At 50.4% G+C, this 13,953-nt stretch overlaps 1 long non-coding RNA gene across 3 annotated transcripts in view; it reads left to right on the top strand.

Moving 5' to 3' along the window:
* Window positions 1-13,953, top strand: part of LOC149336272 (uncharacterized) — a 48,983-nt gene that overhangs the window by 19,064 nt on the left and 15,966 nt on the right. For all 3 annotated transcript variants that reach the window (XR_016284244.1, XR_016284245.1, XR_016284246.1), the window contains exons 2-3: window positions 5,185-5,293; window positions 6,399-6,509. This is a non-coding gene — a long non-coding RNA (uncharacterized LOC149336272). The remainder of the gene's footprint in view (window positions 1-5,184; window positions 5,294-6,398; window positions 6,510-13,953) is intronic.

Genomic DNA, 13,953 nt, shown 5'->3' with positions numbered 1-13,953 from the left:
GGCGCGCTGGCTTTGTGCGCTCGGGGGAGAAACACTTGTAGGCTGGCTGTTGTTCGCTGTGTCTCCTAGGTCTGTCCTGGGCGAAGTCTCTTTTTCCGAGAAGAGGTGCCAGGCTATGTGGGAAGATGGTGCACGTGTTCTCTCCGCTGGCGGACAGCTCTCAGACGGCGTCGTAAATCTACGCAGCTGGTTGAGATGTCGGCGTGCTACTGTGCCATGTATGTTGACGAGCCAAGAGCGCAGGCCTATGCGTCTGACAATTGTAGCTTCCTCCCAGCGTGGCTTTTTCAGAAACTGTCGGGCGAGGATGCGCTGCCCCTCATTAAGCGTGCCGCAGCGCGGAATTGCTTTTTCTTCCCGGAACGTCTCTGCCTTTGGCTCGGGGAGGATGGCTGTGAGCTGGGTTCGCATTTCACGCTCGAACATCATTTTCGAGGGGGTCTCGCCTGTTGTGCTCTGAACCGTCGTGTGCTGCTTGAAGAGAAAGCGCGCAAGGCGGCGCTGCAGCGAGCCTGTCTGATCTCTTTCAAGGGCGCGTTTTAGCTCGGCTACGTAGCGCTCGGCTTGTCCGTTTGTCGCTGGGTGGTAGGGGGCCGGTGTAACTGATGAGATCCCGTTGTCGCGATAAAACTTGAGGATCTCCGCAGACACAAACGGTGTTCCGTTGTCCGACACTACCTTGCGCGGCAGGCCGAACGTTGCAAATAGTGATCGGAGGTTGTCAATGACTGCTGCCGAAGTCGTCTGTCCCATTTGCCTTATCTCAAGCCACTTTGTGTAGGCATCTACGACCACAAGGAAAGTGCAGCCCTCAATTGGTCCTGCAAAATCAATGTGCAGTGTGTGCCATGGTGTGTCTGGCTTTTCCCATTCTGGGATAGGAGCTTTCGGCGGGGCGCTCCGGCTGCTCTGGCAAGGCTTGCATTCTCGCACCACTGTTTCGATGTCGTTGTCAATGCCAGGCCACCACATGTAGCTTCTGGCACACTTTTTCATTGCAACGATGCCCCGATGTCCGGCGTGGATGAGAGACATAGCTTGTGCGCGTAGTTCTCTCGGCATCACAACTCGGGACCCAAATATGATGCAGCCGCGATGGGTGCTCAACTCTGTAGCTCGCCTGCGGTAAGCGTCGAAGTTGTCCCCTTTGAGTTTATGCACGTTGCCTTGTTGAACAGCTGTGTAAACTAGCCGGAGAGCTGCGCACTTCTGCGTAGATGCTGCAACTGTGCCTGCTGTAAACGGAGGTTCTGGCAGTGCTTCGAACATCAGAACGTCTCCTGGTGGAAATGGTTCGTCAACAGTTGCGTCTAGTGGCAGACGGCTTAGCGCATCGGCGTTTTGATGTTTGCCGCATATCATCACGCCTAGTGGAGAAAACCAGTTTCCCCCTAGAAGGCTTGATCCTGTGCCCTTCACAACAAGCAGAGGTAGCGTATGGGTCTGGCCGTTGTAGTTAACCTGCTCGTTGGCAGAGCCCAATAGTGGCAGATTCTGTCCTGACCACGTTCGCAGGTGCGTGTCGTCTTGTTGCAGGGCGGGTGCGTCAGATGGCCATGAAGTTCGGAACGTGTCCTCACTGATCAGAGTACAGGCTGCGCCGGAGTCCACCTCGAACTTAATCAGCTGGTGATGTACGCTTACTTCTGTAAAAATCTTCGGTCGCGTGCCGAGATTCATGGTGTTCATTCAGGTCGTACAACACAGATGGTGTTGCTGATGTTGCTCCATGGAGATCAGATAGCGGCGTATTCTCTGAGGCGTTGACGCTGTGATTAGGCTGGGAAGGTGACTTTATCTTGGCAAGTCTCCGTTTCGTAATGCATGCTCTTTCGATATGCCCTCGCTTGTGGCAAAAATTACACGTGGCTGACTGGAATCGACATCCCTGGGGGTTGTGTTGGTCGTCACACCGCCAGCAGCGTTGTGCCTTTTTGACCGATTTTACAACAACAGAAGGCTTGCGCACCTGGTTGCTTGTCTGGTGTACCGGCTCGGTGTTCCGGCGAATCCCTCTCTGCTGGTGACCGGCGCTCTCCGCTCGAACGGCGATGTCGTAAGCTTTGCTGAATGTGAGGTCCTTCTCAGCGAACAGGCGCTGCTGCAGTGACTCGTCACTCAGTCCGCACACAAATCTGTCGCGTAACATCACGTCCAAGGGAAGCATGGTGGTGTTAGCAGAAGAAGCTGCGTCTCCCTCCTGCGCGGTAGCTGTTGTCGACAGCATTCCAAAATTGCAGTCGGCAGCGAGCTTCTTGAGCGCGGCTACGTAGGCGCTCACAGTTTCTCCTCCCAGTTGATCTCGTCGTTGGAAGCGAGCCCGGCTGTAGACCTCGGATGGCCTTGGGTCGTAGTGCTTTTGCAGCGCTTTTACGATGTCGTCGTAAGACACTGCCGCTGGTGTGCTTGGCTGAATAAGGGCGCAGACAGTATCGTAGGTCTGCTCCCCGCACAGCGTCAGCAGGTTGGCCCTCTTCAAGGCTGGGTCTGTGATGTTGTTAGCTTCAAAGTAGAACTGAAGGCGTCCAACCCACGATGACCACGATGAGCCGTTGAATTCTGGTATCTGATTGGGAAACCCTCGCGTAGCCATGGCTTGTCAATAGCGTTGCGTAGCGCGGGTCGAATCCACTTTCTCGTCGCCACTGTCGTGTCCGGTCGCTGTGTTGAATGCAGCGAAAGACGCACACGGTACTTTAAGACTTCGTTTATTTAAAGCCGATGAGGGTGCGACCAGCGTCGACCGAGGCAGGAGCCGAACTGGCCGCCCGAAGAAAGGAGGGAGTGGAGAAGCGTCCACGGCAGGGAGTGGCTTCCCAGAACAGGAGGAGGGTGCGGGGGCGCACCGTGGGGGGGCATCCGGTGACAGCGTGCGACGAGGGGCAAGCGGTCGTTAGGAGGAGGATTGAGTGGTCGTTAGGAGGAGGATGCGAACTGTCGTTAGGAGGGGAATGCGAGTGGTCGTTAGGAGGGGGCGCACACACACAAAAGCAATAAGGGGACACAACAATGCCGACTCTAGATCGAGAGCTCCACATTCTTGGAACTGCTGTCGCAGCCTTTATGGCAACACATCTTAGCCAAATTATAGTGGCAATGTATTCTAGACACAGTGAACAAATATTACTATGCAGACCAAATACAGCGCGTACTCAGTAGTGTTCTCCAAATTATAGTACCAGTATAATGTAAGCACTTTGAACAAATTTTACTGCACACAAAATGCTGAGCGTACTCAGCAGCGTCCTGCCCCACCGCGGTGGCTCAGTGGTTACGGCGCTCAGCTGCTGGCCCGAATGACGCGGGTTCGATCCCGGCCGCGGCGGCTGAATTTCGATGGAGGCGAAATTCTAGAGGCCTGTGTGCTGTGCGATGTCAGTGCACGCTAAAGAACCCCAGGTGGTCGCAATTTCCGGAGCCCTTCACTACGGCATCCCCCATAGCCTGAGTCGCTTTGGGACGTTGAACCCCATAAAACCAAATCATAAACCAATCAGCAGCGTCCTGCTCCGTTGATGTGATCACGTTATCTAACTATTTCCGTGATAGCAGGACTGCGACGCTTTTAAGTCCTCAAATAGGTAAAAAGTATTCTCCTTAATAATACTTAACTGGGAACGCGGGCAGAAAATTTTTTACTGGGGAGGAGCGGAGAATTAATTTTTACGTAGGCATGGTGCCTGCGTGACTGTTTTTGCCGCTGCCCGTCGCGTACCCTTGACGCCGTCACTGATTTTCAACGCTTGTTGAGCCTCGTTTTGAGCAAGCATCGCAGGAGTTAACTAACACGACTTCCCCTCAGCGCTTTGCCACCCTTCTTCCTGGAGCACAGCCAGTAATTTTTTCTAGGGCTATCTGTTGTTTGTTTTTTTTCAAAACATAATGACATGACCATCGACCCGCAAGCGCTAGATTGATTTGTGATTTTGTGACTTGTGATTTTTTTTTCCTTTCAAGAACGCTTGCAACATCTAATGGCGATTCATTCCCGCCACCTGCATAGAGGCGATTACAAACCCCGCCAGCCCAGGAGAAATAAGCCGGGTGCCGCTTCCAAACCTGTCTTCCAGCTTAAAATAAATAGAATTTGCACATGGCATGCTTACACGGAGAAAAATTTGGGATTTACCTTTCTCAGCTCGAGCAGAATACGCCAACGCTTTTTCGAGGTGGTGATCCTGCTAAAAACAATCGCCGCGAGAGGCGTCAATCGTCGAAAGCACGTTGTGGGCATTTAAAGCACTGTATCCAACGCAAAACTGTCGCAAAAGTAGGCCCTCACAGCATACATGTATGTTTAGCCGGGGTATGTTGCGTATTTAGCGAATGGAACATATGTGATCGTGCACGGTGGCCAAAGAGTTGCGAAGTCATCTGACCAATGGTCGTCCTATGTAGTTTCATTAGCATGGTATGCAAACCATTTCCTATCAAGGAAGTAGGCTGCTAGCCAAGTGTGATGGACATTGAGAGGATTCCGAGACGTGTCCAATGATAAATCATCGGCCACTGCAGTGTCCCCTGCGGGAGAGGAATCAACGCTGGTTCACAGGGCTTGTACCCCACTAATGGATGAAATAGCATGCACTTCTTTCCATCTATTCTTCCGAAGCGTACAACTAGTCGAATATTCTTGAGAAATTGGAAGGACCAGCATCAGGTTTGAAGTGCTCTCGTTTCAATGATGCTTTCCGAGGGTCCTCAACAGTGTGAGACTTGTCCTGCAGCCGACGTTGACGAAATGGCCCGAGCAAAGAAAGACGTTTTCGGAAAGTGTCTTATGTCGATCGAGATAGCTGTGCCGCACTGACCCATGCCCTCTAGAGATTGCTATCCTTTCGAAAGGGTATCACAGCTCGTCAGCGCCACACACGATGTGTTACACGGTGGAGGCACACTCTAATTAACTTTTGCAACAATTTTTATCCGAGCAAATACCCCTGCGTCCTGTTTCGCCGGTCACAAAACTACATATTGCAATGCAGCAGATTGAAGTGGCCAGCTACCATATAGTACACCAGGTGACTGTGCTATCCGTGCTTCTGCTACTTGAAGGACGCATCGATGCAGCTGCAGCAGGGGCGCGCCGTAGGTGACACCGGGCTAACCGCGTGCTGTGAAAAAGTGTGACGTCATGGCTGCCAAGAGGCTGCTGTGTCAAGCCCCCCTAATGAACTTGCGCAGGTCACGACTGTACGCAAAAGCGGCGTTGGATGACTGAAGGTGCTGGACGCGTTCTCCAAATGCGGCTTCGGACGGCACAGAGCTCACCGTCGCCGAGGACAGGCACACGGTGAGCAGCTCGCTGATTTCAGCCCGCGCGAGAATGCCGCACCCACAGCTATACGGTCTGTAGACGAAGCACGAGCACGTACAGTCGGACGAGTAAAAGCAGGACAGCGTAGAGGGAAATTTTAGTGCGAAACACCGACTAAAAAATTTGGCTGTGGCTTAGCTAAGGTTAAGCCTGGATATCTCAAAGCGAAAAGCTCTCGCTGCTTTTCAGCCAACTCCCAAGCTACTACTTCTGGATCGGTGTTGATGATGATGACGATGTCCTCAGGCTTAATGGCACATACCCATGGCGGGGGATTGGCCAGGGTGTTTCTGCGCCGTCCGACTGTTGCTTTTTCTTCTCCTTCTATGGCGAGTGTCTGCGCCTGTTCTATGGGGAAGCGCGCCTTATGTACCCCTCCTTACAAATGCGCACTGCGCACGGATGTGGCGAAAGGTCAAACGCTAAACAGAGCGTATTTCTCTTTGACCAAAAATGCCCTACATGAGGCACACACCCTGCCCACGGTTTCACTCAACTTTGTACCAAAATCTATGTCCAACCATAATTGACCAAGCCAAACACGATGGCGACCTCCAAATTTGAATTGAGGCATTTCCAAAGTATGACCCGGGCCACACCCGAAATTTGACCTTAGCCTATTGGGACCAAAGAATACTTGGTATAGGCAAAAACTAGAGCTTTCGCACTAGTAGGTTTAACCAAGTTAAAACCCTGACATCTTTTCTTGGATGCGTTTAGTATGCGCTCCCCGTACTGTCAGACTTGTGTTGTAACCATATGTTTATGAACTTTCACAAGGCAACCATTTTTGCTGTATTAATGATGGACCAATCAAGCTCTTCAGTGTGATTTTTGCAATGGAATGACTAATTTTCACAAAACTACCTGGGGCAGAGAGACGACGACAGAACGAGCGTTTTCTCTCAAGTGCTACTTATAGTATACAAGCCACGAAGCTATCCAAACTTGCATTACTGGAAAGACGCGCCGACGCAGCTGCAGTAGGGGCTCGCCGTTGCTCGCACCGCGCTAACCATGTGCTCTGGAAAAGTGTGACATCAGGGCTGCTGTTTGAAGCCCCCGTAACGAATTTGCGCAGGACACGACTGTTTACGAGCGCGGCGTTGGATGCCTGGAGGTGCTGGACGTGTTCTCCACGTAGCTCCAAGTGCAGCTTCGGATGGCAGAGCTCACCGAAGACAAGCACACGGTGAGCACATCATTCATTTCAGGCCGCGCAAGAATGCAGCACAGTTTACTGAATGGTCTGTAGACGAAGCACAAACTCTGACAGTGGGGCGAGTAGCAACAGGACTGCGGAAAGCGCAGTTTTTTTATATGTCTATAGTATGTGCTCCTCATGCATACAGCGACAGCGGTGTTGCAGCCGTGATATTTATGAAGTATCACAAGGAAACCTGTTTTTGGTATACTGAGAGAGCAATCATGCTTGTGTGTGATTCTTGAAGTGAAGCGATAACCTTGACAGGAAGGCCTGAAGCAGAGAGACGACAAACAGAACGAGCGATTACTTTCAACCATTTTATTTTTTTGGCGGGAAAAGCTTTTCTAGGAATGGCGGAGGGTGGGAACACACAGTTATGCCTGTGCTGTCTTGGTGAGCTTGACGGATAGGCTGCTCACATAGTCATCCGTCAGTGCATGTCAGTAGGACACGCACGAAGGTATACGTCGTCCAGAAAGCGTAACAACCCCCAAGAGGCCATTCACAACCAACAGGCTCATCTCCACCGTCACGTACACCATATACCACTCACCAAGGAGTCGAACAATACATTCAGACAGAAGAATTCCACACCAAACGCAGTTACGCAGGAACAAGCAACCTGTACATTAAAGGGGTCATTTATGATCTCCCAACAAATCGTGGCGTTCTAGCCACGACCGTTGTTATGCATACTTAAAAAAAGAAGCAGGGCTCTACGTGGGCATTTTAGCTAAAAATTGCAATTTGAAGTTGACTCTAAGCCCCTCCCCCGACAGCGCCGCCGTCTGGTGGAAAACCGATGCAAAATCACCTTGACACATTACAGTTAAGCCGCCGAGGTCGGCAGTAGACAGAAAAGGGAAGGACACGGACCTCTGTTGCCTTTGTCCCCCTGCCGTCACTCCCCCCCCCCCCCCCCCCTTTACCCTCAGCACTCCTATCCCGAACAGCGAGCCACCCACTCCCCTACGCTCGTTACGAGGAGTGCGCAGTTCACTCGTTCAGTTGAGAGAAAGCACGTGAGCGTTGGTTCACGGCGTCATGAATCGCGAGCGCGTTAGTCTTACCTGACTACCACACGGTACAGCACAAGTTTTAAAAATTCAATTACAAATTACTCGTTGCACCAAATGACCTCATTCCCAGTTGTTCCGAGAGTCATAGCGAACAAAATGAGTCTGAAAAACGCAGTCATAACCCATTCAAATGTTATTCGGTGACAGCACCCACACATCACACAGCCATCCTCACTCCTTAAACCTTACCAGTTATCAACAGTACACCGACACAAACCTAAACACACCCGCAAGAATCGGCACGTGTTACATGCGGGCCCTCGGTGACCTTGCTTACATATGCAAGCCCGCACGTCTTGGTTAAGCCACAGGGTGTCTTAGCAGATTATCTCGGCAGCAACCTCCCCATCTTTATCACTACCCATACATTCAAAACCAAAATATTTCTTCCCCACTCTTCTCTTCCGTGATATGTCAGTGCACATTAAAGAACCCCAGGTGGTCGAAATTTCCGGAGCCCTTCACTACGGCGTCCCTCATAGCCTGAGTCGCTTTGGCGCGTTAAACTCCAATAACCCAAAGCACTCAACTCCTCTGAGAGCGAGACAAACTTGGCTCTCATCTTGCGCCAGAACCAGCTCCCTGGGCGAGTAGGATTGAGCAAGCTTTACACACCCCCAGCAAACGAGTCAAGAAGATTATTCAATTTGATCTACAAAAGACACAAAGTGAACAAGGAAGGGGAAGGGGGCTTCTGTTCACCTGGGCCATACGAAGTCTTCTTGCCGAAACGCTGGTAAGCACCCTGAGGCTTTCCTCTTCCTTGTTCTCTTTGTGATTGCGAGAACCGTCTCGCTACCTTGATCTACAAAAAGGGCACTGACATCAACCGAACTCTACAAGACATATGCACTGCGAAAACAATTCTATCGATTGGGACGGAATCACTTGTCCTGGGCCCCCTCGGCCTAATCCGAACCTCGACAAGGACAACACCCTTGATGAAGTCGAACGATCACTGATTACCATACGCCGCCCAACAGCCCCCGGACCAGACCACATGACACACAAGGTCCTCCGCAACCTTGACGACACCTCACTTTAGGAACTGATGGAGCGCTGCCCTCCACCTGGAAACATGCACACATCACTTTTATTCCCAAACCCAGCAAGGCAGTCATCCTCCGAAACATTTGCCCTGTCTCCCTCATCAGTTGCGTGAAAAAACGGTTTGAACATGTTTTCCAGCCAGCACTATACCATCCGTCCCCATCCAGGTCAGGTATGTTGGTGAGTTGTTTAGCCAGAAACTGCACCTTGTGGAGTGTTCTGGATTGGGAGGGTTAATAAAGGTGACACTCCACAAGGTGCAGTTCTCTGCTCCCTCCTACTGAAAATAGCATTAGCCCACTATCATACCTGACCTCCGCGCGGCACTATACACCTACGACACCACTTCATGGACGACAAAAGGCTCCATAGGAGAGGCAGAAAATACTTTACAATATACAATTGATATTATCACTTCGAAACTGACCTTTATGGGCCTTAAGTGTTTTCCATTCAAATGATCACTCCACGTGATCAGACAACTTCCTCGGGTTCTACGCATACGCTGCAACACACCCCTGGCCAACAGACTCGGAATCCTTGGCCTCTATACATACAAGACACTTTGGGTGCCACCCTCATATAGAACTCCTAGACAAGGAAACCGAAATTAACGGCAGGCTTAATTCGCAGATTTGCTATATGCAATCACGGCCTGTCGAAGAGGGGAACCCTTAACATGACAGACGCCCGAATCACCAGCCGATTGAGTTATCACCTTTCCTACCACTTTCTCATCAAAACACAACAAGATAAAGCTGATGTCCTTAACATAAATGCGACCGCCTGAGCACTCCGCCTGCAACTGTCAGTTTGGTACGTTCCTTATTAGATTATGGGTTCACTGTACGGTTGGGCAGGTCTGTCATGCCGTAAAAATTGGATCGAGTACAAAACTGAGGCCTAGCGCTCTCATGTGGCGCATACAGAACAACTCCCATAGTCAACCTCTGTGCAGAAATAAATGAAACCTCCCTTGAATACAGAAGAATCGCTACCAAAACATATATACTATCCAGTTGTGGCGAAGTGTCGTTGTTGAATATTATTTACCCACAAACCGCAAGCTACCTGGCCACTGGTATTGCGATTCGAAGAGATATGCCAGAATCTCAATATACAGGACACATTACCTGACAAATAGATTCACAACAGCGCTACGGAACGAGGACAGAAGGAACACGAAAAACACAGGACGGGCGCTGTCCTGACATTTGTGCAGCTCCAGGAAAAATAGTAAACGAGAATCTCACGAACAGTATTATTTACACAGGCCCCCTAATGGTACTGACATCTCTTCACTCTAGAAGTGCAATCACTCCGTCACTGGGTGACACCATTCACAACATAGCAAAAAGCAAAAGACAAAATTATGCTGGGTCCCCAGTCATGTCAGAATGAAAGGCAACGACAGAGCAGATTTTTGCGCTGCTGAAGCTTGTGGGAAGACAAAATAAACAATGTATACCATTTAAGGATTGCACGAATTTAGTACAACGTAAATTAAGAAAAAAAAAGGGCATTCGCCTTGGAAAAACGAAGTAAATAGCAAACTGCGCTTGGTAAAGATAGCTTTAGGGTGAATGGAAGTCATGAGTGCAGCAAGAACGTTTCAAGCAAGTTGTTCTCTGTCATCTCCGAATGGGCCACACACACCTTACGGACCAATTCCTGCTAACAAAACAAGACAACAAGGATAGCTGCTGAGGTGTCCAACCCCCTTTAAAGGTTTTAATATTAGCCACTTCTAGAAATTCTTTCCTATGTGATCACTAGGTCGCACTAACGTTTTAGGCCCCCTACACCACCGATGATTCTTCACTTTTCTATAAAATTCAGCGGAAAATTTTTCGTAACACCGTATGCTTGGCGCATGATGGCCTTAGTTGCCTGTGCGCCATAAAACACTACACACACACCAACCGCCCGATGCATCCCGAGGTCTGATGGCAACATCAGACAAACCGTTGCATCTCCCCCTCCGTCCCAAAGCAGAAGAAGCCCCAGCTTGTTCATCCTCAACACGTACAGCGCGCCAAAAAGCAGCGGAACCCCCCCCCCCCCTTCGCCCCCTCCGCTTGCGGTTATTACAAAAGTGCTAAACAACCGCGCGAAGAACCCGAGGGGATTTTAACGCAAGAAACGTAAGCTGGGGTTACAAGCAAAAGTGCAGAAAAGAATCGCAACATTGGACATTAATGCAAAATGAGGCCCTAACCCGTTAACGATACACAACAGCGCGCAGCTAAACACCAACCCAATCCCACGATCACCAAAAACATCGCACAGTGTTTGTGAACCAACACGCAGACCTCCCTAGGCAGCGACGACTACAACATTCAAACAACTTCCGCACTGAAGTCAATCTCTCCCTCTGTAAAAAGGACACTAAAAATCAGAGACTGGGATAAATTCAGGAATCTCCGGAAGAAATCCACTACTGAGATAGAGAACCTTGCAAACTGGGTGAATGCACTCACATAGGACGTCGGAAGTGCCACATCCCGAGTAATCGGGAAACGAAAATCGTGGACAGCAGACTTGTCCACATATGGGAAACACACTCCAGTATGCAAAAAAGATGGCTGAAAAACAAACACGGCCTCTTAAACTAAGGATAGCAGCCTTAGGAAAAAGATTGAAGCACACGCAGTACACCTAACCAGTCAACAGTGGGACCAGATTTGCAACTGCATGGAAGCAAATCTGGATTTGCTTCCATGCGGTTGCAAATCTGGGACTGAAAAACACGTGGAAGCTTCTACGTTGCCTCTTAGAAGCATAAAACACTAAAGACTCCCAACAACGTAACGTAAATCGCAGCGCCAAGAAATTAAATGTGGAAGACAGCGCTTTGATCCAAAACTTAAAAGACGGGTATCTCACAACCACAGCTAGAAGCCTACCCCTCAAATACTCAAGCCCTCTGAACCCCGTGTTTGACGAAGACATATCGACAAGGGAAGTGAGAGTAGGTATGCACAAGCTGCGCACCATGTCGGCGCCGGGCGCGGATAAAATCACCAACAAAACATTACTGAACCTGGACGAAAATTTGGTTCAAGCCGTAACCAAGCTTTTCGATGAACACTGGAGAGGGGCACCCCCTCCCGGAATGGACCTACGCTAAGGTCACCTTTATTCTAAAACCAGGTAAACCAGTTCAATTGGCAAGCCTCCGTTCCATGTCGGTCACCTCGTGCCTAGGAAAACTGTACGAACACGCTATCCTCGGCCGTTTCCAAACCCACATGCAAAAACACGGCCTCTTCCCCCATGCGAGGCTGGGATTTAGAAGCAAACTGTACACGACGCAGGACGTGATGCTTCAAATCTCAGAAGTAGGGGTGTGCGAATATCAAATTTTTCGAATACGAATCGAATACGAATAATCAAGGACAGACACATTTAACCACTACAAAACATTTATTTGAGCACCCAAGAACATCACAGTTCAACTATCAGTGATGAAATGAGCACGAAAGGTGCGTGTGGCTGCACAAAAAGTATCAGTCTCGAGCACTGTTCTTAGAAGAGTGAAAATATCAGAGAAGGTGGCTAGGACACAGCATTGATCAAGGCTAGCTTGCCATAAGCACAAAAGCGCGTTGCTGGGATGAACATAAAAGGTTGTCGGCTGCTCTACTTGGTGAGGCAGAAGTAGTTCCCTTCTAGCTGAAACAACTTCTCCAGCTACAGAAAATGCCCTCTCAATTGGCACTGAACTGGCTCGTATTGCGAGGTATTTCGTGCACTGCTCTGACTATACCAGCTTCGCAGGTATAGCCACAAAAAAGTTCACCAGTGCAGTCAGCTACTGCATGGCCCAACTGTAGTGCCTAGAACCCAACGTTACGCATTGCTCTGGGCGCCGCCATGTTGTTATGTCTCTGTCGATAGGACTTGCGGACCGAAATGAACGCCGGTGCTCGCAGTAGAATATTCGGCTAGATACGAATATTCGCGTCGTGTCGAATAATCGAAACAACACGAATATGTGGATTTCGAATCGAACACGATTAATAAAAAAATAATATTTGAATTATATTCGAAAATTTCGAATATTCGCACACCCCTACTCACAAGAAATTCTACACCTGAGACATGGCAGACGCACGAAACCAAACTAAACGCACTATCTTACTGAGGTGTAGGGGCTAGAACACACGCGTATGTAACCGCCTTTATGAGTAACAGGACGGCGGAGATATGGTTTGGGTCCACACAATCCCCCTCGTTAGCTCTAGAAAGCAGGGGCACATCTCAAGGCTGAGTTTTATCTCCACTACTCTTCGACACCACTCCCATACCCATGGGCTGAAAATTAGAGCGGATCCCACTCCTACGCAGACGACCACGGCAAAATGCCGGCGAAATGGAGGAAAGCCTCCAAGCGGAAGCGGTACGGACTGCGTGGCCTGTATAGGCCTTGCACACTCGCTGACCGAATCCTGCTGCTCCACCCGACTGCGGGCCGTCACAAAAAGGGAAAACCCTCTATACAAGTGACGGTCGACGGCCTCCCAGTATCGGAGGTACAGAAACTCCGCATCTGGGAACGTTTGTCCAAACACACGGTCATGACACATCAAAGCATCAGGCTAATCAAAAAAATACCAAACAAGCATTCGTGATTAGCAGAATGGTATACTCACTGCCCTATATTCCACCTCACAAAGATAGAAGAGGAAAGAGTTGTGGGTTTCTAAGTGGACACAAGCCACCACCCACCGCGGGTTCGAGCTTCGCGCGAGCCAAGGGCCCCGATCAGCCGTCACCACACACACACTGGGACACCGATGCGGCGCACTCAACCTCCGCTGGGAGGAGAGCGATTCGCCGCAAAGAAATAGGCCTCCAAGTTCACAAAGGAGACGTTTATTCACGTCGTCCTTCAGCAGGTACACAAACACTCAATAGTCACCCCGTCCCGGGGGCGCGCGAGGAGCAAGGCTCCGCTACGCGCACGAAGCGACTCGAGTAATGCGCGCCGCTAGCACGCCGCTGCAGGAGAATGTCCCAGCGGCAGTGCTGTGATCTCCCTCTCGTGTCGACCGTTGGGCCGGTTGCGAGAGAGAGTGGGCAATCAACGCCTGTCTGAGGTCGCTGGACCCCGCTGGACAGGCTCGAGCCGCTGCAGGTCAGAGGACACGTGCGGGCGAGCTCGAGTAAGCACTGGTCCGAGCGGCAAAGGCCGGCAGGGACAAAAAGTAACGTACGCACCTTTCGCTGTCTCGGAGGGATCTCTCTCTCGGCCCCGCTCGGACGGTCGCGCGGCGCGCGGCCGCCCAAAGCGGTTC

The sequence above is a fragment of the Amblyomma mixtum genome, chromosome 7 (assembly GCF_055824585.1).
Source record: "Amblyomma mixtum isolate Tamu chromosome 7, ASM5582458v1, whole genome shotgun sequence".
NCBI lineage: Eukaryota > Metazoa > Arthropoda > Arachnida > Ixodida > Ixodidae > Amblyomma > Amblyomma mixtum.
The sequence above is the reverse complement of the archived record's forward strand: the minus strand, read 5'-3'. Positions and strand labels throughout refer to the sequence as shown.